The following is a 6,000-nucleotide window of genomic DNA, read 5'->3' on the forward strand; positions in this document are numbered from 1 at the left end:
TGCTCCTGCTTCCGGTGGTGGCCAGCAAGCCTTGGCATTGCTTGGTTTGCAGCTGCATCACTCCAAGAGCTGCCTCTGTCATCACATGATCTTCTTTCCTCTGTGTATGTGTCTGTGTCTTCAAATCTCTCTTTCCTTGTAAGGACACTAGTCATTGGATTTAGGGCCCACCCTACTCCAATATGACCTCAATTTAAGCTGATTACATCTGCGAAGACTCTATTTCCAAATAAGGTCCCACTCACAGGTACCGGGACTTCAGCATATCTTTTGGGGCACCATAATTTAACCGATAACAGATCCCTTTCTTACAGCATACATAAAATTTAACTAAAAATGGATCATAGACCTAAACGTAAAACCTAAACCTATAAAATTCTTAGAAGAAAACATGGGGGAAAATCTTTATGACTAGGGTTAGGCAAAACCTTCTTAGATATGATACCGAAAGCACCAGCAACAAATGATGAGATAGATAAACAACTTCATCAAAAGGTTTTTTTTTTTTTTAATATTTATTTATTTACTTTGGCTGCGCTGGGTCTTAGTTGCGGTACGTGGGATCTTCGTTGCGGCATGTGTCATCAAAAGTTTTTAAGCTCCAGAGGACACCATCAAAAAAATTGAAAAGACAACCCACAGAATTGGAGAAAATATTTTCAAATGACATATCTGGTAAGAGACTTGTATCCAAAACATAAAAAGAATTCCTTCTTACAACTCAACAATAAAAGGACCATAACGCAATGGAAAAATGAGTAAAGAATTTGAACAGACATTTTCCGCATATAAATCCTGTATGTGTCTTGTTAGATTTATACGCAAGTATTTAATTTTGGGGGGAGCTAAAGTAAATGTTATTGCTTTAAAAATTTTGGTTTTCAGTTGTTTGCTTCCAGGAGAAGCAGGATTGAAGTCGTTTTGACCTTGTATCCTGCAACCTTGCTAACCTCACTTATTAGTACTCAGATTTTTTTTTTTTGGTAGAACTTTTGGGATTTTCTACATAGACTTTCATGCCATCTACGAATAGAGTGAGTCTTATTTCTCCCCTTCTATTCTGTATGTCATTTATTTAGTTTTCTTATTTTATTGCATTGGCTAGGACTGCCAGTACAATAGCGGATAGTAATGGATAGAGTGGACATCTTTGCCTTGTTTCTGATCTTAGGGCAAAACACCCAGTCCTTCATTATTAACTATCATGTTAGTTGTAGTTTGGTTTTGTCTCTTTTTTTCTTTCTTTTTAGATACGCTTTATTACATCTAGTAAAATTTCTCCTATTTCTGGTTTGCCGAGAGTACTTATCATGGATGGGTACTGAATTCCGTTAAATGCTTTCTGTGCATGAATTGGTATGACCACACGGTTTCTTCTTTAGATCGTTAATATGGTGGATCACACTGATTTATGTTCGCATGTTGAACCAGCCTTGTTTTCCTGAGATAACCTCCCTTTGGTTGTGGTATTCCTTTGTTTTTATTTTTATGTTGCTTGCTTCTATCTGCTAATATTTTGTTGAGAATATTTGTGACATGATGGCGTTGGATTTTCTTTTCCCTTGTGGGTTGGATTCTCCTGGCTCTTCATATGCAGAGTCATTTTGGACTGTATTCTGCACATTCAAACGGTATGTTATGCATATCTGGTCTCGTTTAAATCCTGTTGAGAATGGTGATATTTTTGTTTTAGCATGCAATCAACCCAGTTGGGTTCAGGCAGAAAATTCCAAATAGCCTTCTGTGGGTAGTGGCTTCAATGTCAGTTCTGTTTTCAGAGGCTCTGCAGTGTTGTTTGAACCCGTCCCGTGCAGGCACTGCCCAGCGGCCAGTGTGGGACTCGTGCAGTGCTGTGCACTGTAGTTCAGTCCTCGGACTCAGGGGGACACTTGGGACTGGACCCGGGCACACGTGGCTTGGGGTGGAGCCCAAAAGTCATGAACAGCTTCGCGGGTTGCCTTCTGGAGCCCCTCCTCCGGCATGCCTCCGTTACTTTCGGGCTCCCTGGGGCTCCCCTTTCCAGTCCTCTGGCAGAAGTTGGGGGCTTTAGTCACCCCACCCTCCTGCACACTCCCCCTGACTGTGCCTGCCATCTTGGGAAAGAGAGAAGGGCCTGGCTCTCCCCGTCTGCTCGAGGCAACTGGGTCCCACCCCCTGGGACCACGTCTCCTCTGACTGGAGAGGAGGGTCTTCTCCCTAAAACTCTGATGCCTTGACTGCAGCCTGGGTGGAGGTAGAATTGCCCAGGTGCCCCGAAGCAGTAAACGGAACCCCCCCTCCCAATCTCTCTTCTCCCAGTCTCTCTTCTTTCCCTCCCTGAGCCAGAACTAGGGGGCCCCTCCTGGAGCTCTCTGTCCCTGCCATGTCCCCACGTCTGGCTTCTGGACCAGGCAGAGTCCAGCCTGGGGATATGGGGGAAGATCCAGAAACTCACCACCAGGTTGGTGGTGCTCCACGTTCTCGTCCTCCCCCGAGTCTCCTCAGGCTTCAGCGCCCTCAGTGCCTCATGCATTACCTTCTTTTTACAGCTGCGCTCAGCGAATGAGACAGGGTTTATCCCATCTCACCTCAAACGGAACCCAGGAGACATAAAAGAAAAAGACAACAGGGACTTCCCTGGCGATCCAGTGGTTAAGATTCGGCGCTCCCACTGCCAAGGGCCTAGGTTCAATCCCTGGTCAGAGAACTAAGATCCCACAAGCCGTGTGGCCCCCCCCGCCAAAAAAATATATGTGTGTGTGTGTGTATATATATATGTGTGTGTGTGTGTGTATATATATGTGTGTGTATATATATATATATATATATATATAAATCCTTGGTCTCGATTGGGCAACTCTTACTGTCCTGCCACATTTGGTTTCTCTTTATTGAAGTGAGTGTGTGTGTAGAAATAAATGTACATTGTATTGTGGACCACTTAGGGTAAACTACAGGTGCCCTGACAATTCACCTGGTCACTTCATCACACGTGGCTCCAGAAGGACGGTCTCCTGGGCGCAGTCCTCACACAGAGACCCCCTCGGCAGTCCCTCAGCGCGCGTTTGCACCCCTGCCTCCTTCCCAATAGGACACTTGTGATGACAGTGGCCCACCTGATAACCTGGATGATCCCAGATCTCAAGGCCCTTAAGTTAACGACATCCTCCGGAGGGAGCCGGCCCACGTCCCAAGGGCTCTGGGCCTGGCGCTAGCCGGTGACACACAGATAAGGGGATTGAGACGCAAGAACTGGGTGCCAGGGTGGCGATGGGGTGTGTGGTGTTTGGAACACTGACCCAGGCAAGCAGGACGGGGGTTAAAGATCGGGCCTTCCCAGCAGCCCTTAGGTGAGGTGGGGAGGGCAGAGGGAGAGAGGAGATGGGCAGGGTGTCCTGGGGGCAGCCCCTCCCTGAGAGCGGAGGGTGGAGGGAGGGAGCAGGCCGTGTGGGCTGTGGTGTGGGCTCATGGGGCCCTGGAGGTGCTTCCGGCCCTCCTCTGCCTCCTGGGCCTGCTAGGGTGGTTGTGGCAGGTGGTTGCTGGTGGTGCCCGCTGGCCAGACGGAACCTGTGCTCCCTGGGCCTCCTCCCTCCATGCTGCAGGAAGTGGCCTTGCTACCCAGGCCCTTTGTCCCTGGAGGCCTCCTGGGGAAGGTAAACCATCCCTGGGTCTGGGGCCCCTCCCTGGGCAGTGAGGCAGCTTTTGGGTCCTGACTACACTTCTTCCCGTGAGAGCAAGTGTGTGAGTGGCTATGGGGGCTGGTAACCCCCAGTCAGCCGTCCTGAGGGCTCAGCCCAAGAGCATCTCAGCACCTCACGTGTGCCTCTCATGGACGGCCCAGGGCGGCGGGCCTGCTACCCTCACTCCCTGCTGGCCCCGGTGCACCCCTGGCCGGCCCCCGGTGCTGGTGGAGGGCGGCAGATCCCGTCACCTGCACAGACTCAGCCACCTGTGTGGAACCAGGCACATGTGGGGCCTCGGTGCAAGCCGACCAGGTGCGAGGGATCCGGGGTGTCCCTTCACCCTCTGACCTGGTCTCCTCCTGTCAGAGGCAGCAGGCAGGCAGCCGGTGCGGTCCCCTCCTCCATCCTGGGGTGGGCATGGCTGGCATGTTGGGGGCAGTGCTCAGTGAGGACAGGGTGGGGACTCCGGTGGGGGGAAGGAAGCCCGAGCCTCCAAGCCCTAGCGTGCTCCCTGGATGGCTGGAGAAGAGGATGAGGGCTGCCCAGTGGCCCTGCTCTGCGCCCTCAGATAAGAACCGGGAAGGCTGGAGAAACCCAGGATGCAGGGCTTCTCTGGGACGCGGCGCCGTGTCCCCAAACGAGGTCCCGGGGGGGCCACCTGCAGATAGTCGGCGGGCAGCCCGGCCCCCACGTCGGGGCTAGCTCCGCGGGTAAGGCACAGGGTCCCGCAGGCCGCCTGTCGCAGGCGATCGGGGTCACACTGGTGGGTGGCCCGGGTACGGGCTGCGGTGGAATTTCAGGGTGTGAGCGGAACTGAGGCGCCCGCGGGGCGATTCTCCGGCTGTTGGGTGAGGACGGTGGACAGGAGACTTCCCGGGCTTGCGCGTGGACCCTGGGGGCGTCAGGCTGCCCAGTGTCATAGGTCCCGGGGGCCGTTGCTGCGCAGTGCCGTCGCCCTGGCAACTGGCGCTGCGGAGGGGGCGGGGTCGCGGGGACCACCATCGCCGTCAGGCGGGCGCAGGGGGCTGGGAGCGCGGGGCGGGGCCTCTGGCCGGGGGTGGGGCGCGCGCGCGGGCTGGGGGCGCAGCTGAGCGCGGAAGAGCGCGGCCTCGGCCCCGCGCACCTACGGGCTCCGCAGAGTCGGCCCGGGCACGGCGCAGCATCTGGCCGGCGGCGGGTAAGTGAGGGCAGGGCGCGCGGGCAGGGCGCGCGGGCTGGGGCTCCCGGTGAACCCCGACTCTCCGGCCGCAGGGGCGGCGGGATGCAGGGGCGGCGCTGCAGGGGTGAGGCCTGGCGGGGGAGCGGGCGGTGGGGTCAGAGGAGCGGAGACGCAGCTGCGGGAGCGGCCCAACCCCTTCACCGCCCTCTGTCCGATCGGGCTGGGGCCGGGGGAGGGCGGCCCTTTTCTCCCCCGCTGCCACCGCTTGTGGGCACTGAGGGACGGTTGGGGCTGGAGGGCGTGTGAGGCGCCGGGGAGGAGGCGGGCAGTGAAGGGCCCGGAGGCTCCGGAGTCTGTGAGGTCCGGGCAGTGGGGCGTGCAGGAGGCACCGGGCCGGGCCCGGGCCGGCCAGGGCAGCGGGGCCAGTCCCCAGGGAGAGGCCCGGCAGGGTGTGGGGGAGGGGTGGCCAGGCCCTGGCGCTGGCTGCCTGGGGCAGGGGCCGGGGCTCCCTCTGTGACGGGGTCTGTCCCGGCACCCTCAGCCCTCCGCGCATGTTTGATGAGTGAGTGAGCCGTGGTATGGGTGGGGAGGAAGGGGTTAGTGGTGCAGCGGCTGTTTGGCTAGTTGGCCAAGGGCTGGGATGAAGGAAATTCCCAGGCCGCTGCTGCAGCCACAGGAGGCCCAGGTGTGTGTGTGTGTGTGTGTGTGTGTGTGTGTGTGTGTGTGTGTGTGTGTGGGGGGGGGGGGGGGAGGGTGGGCTTCGTGGGTCAAGCGTGTCCACTCAGTGGCGGCGGACACAGGGTGTGTGTGTGAGGGGGGAGCAGCAGCTCACGGAAGTGTGGAGGCAGGGGCATAATAGGCCGATGACCCTCCCGAGGCACCTACTACTCGACGCGGCCGAGCTCAGAGTGGTTGGGGGCCCTGGATGTGGCGGCAGGGACTCCTGGGAGGTGGGTGCTGGGTGGGGCAGCACTGCAGTGAGGGCAGGGGTGGAGGTGCCGACTTGGAAGGGGACCTCCTTCCCCAGGCAGTGGGGGCTGCGGTATCACCAGAGGCAGGCTGGGCACTGGCTCCACAGTCACACGTGACATTAAATTTTATGTCCTTGTCTAGACAGGGCAGTAAACAGAGCCCTGGGGCCAGGGGTGCTGTGGGAGGGACAGGAGGGATGGGGAGACT

The 6,000-nt window shown here is 56.8% G+C and overlaps 1 protein-coding gene across 1 annotated transcript in view; it reads left to right on the forward strand.

The window, feature by feature from the left end:
* The window catches only part of TEDC1 (tubulin epsilon and delta complex 1), a 31,751-nt gene extending 26,213 nt beyond the window's left edge, over positions 1-5,538 (forward strand). Inside the window, exon 9 of the transcript XR_004348578.1 lies at positions 5,507-5,538. The gene's annotated coding sequence lies outside the window, so the exon portion shown is untranslated. The remainder of the gene's footprint in view (positions 1-5,506) is intronic.
* Positions 5,539-6,000: the final 462 nt, after the last annotated feature.

Source organism: Phocoena sinus, chromosome 2 (assembly GCF_008692025.1).
Source record: "Phocoena sinus isolate mPhoSin1 chromosome 2, mPhoSin1.pri, whole genome shotgun sequence".
In the NCBI taxonomy this organism is placed as follows: domain Eukaryota; kingdom Metazoa; phylum Chordata; class Mammalia; order Artiodactyla; family Phocoenidae; genus Phocoena; species Phocoena sinus.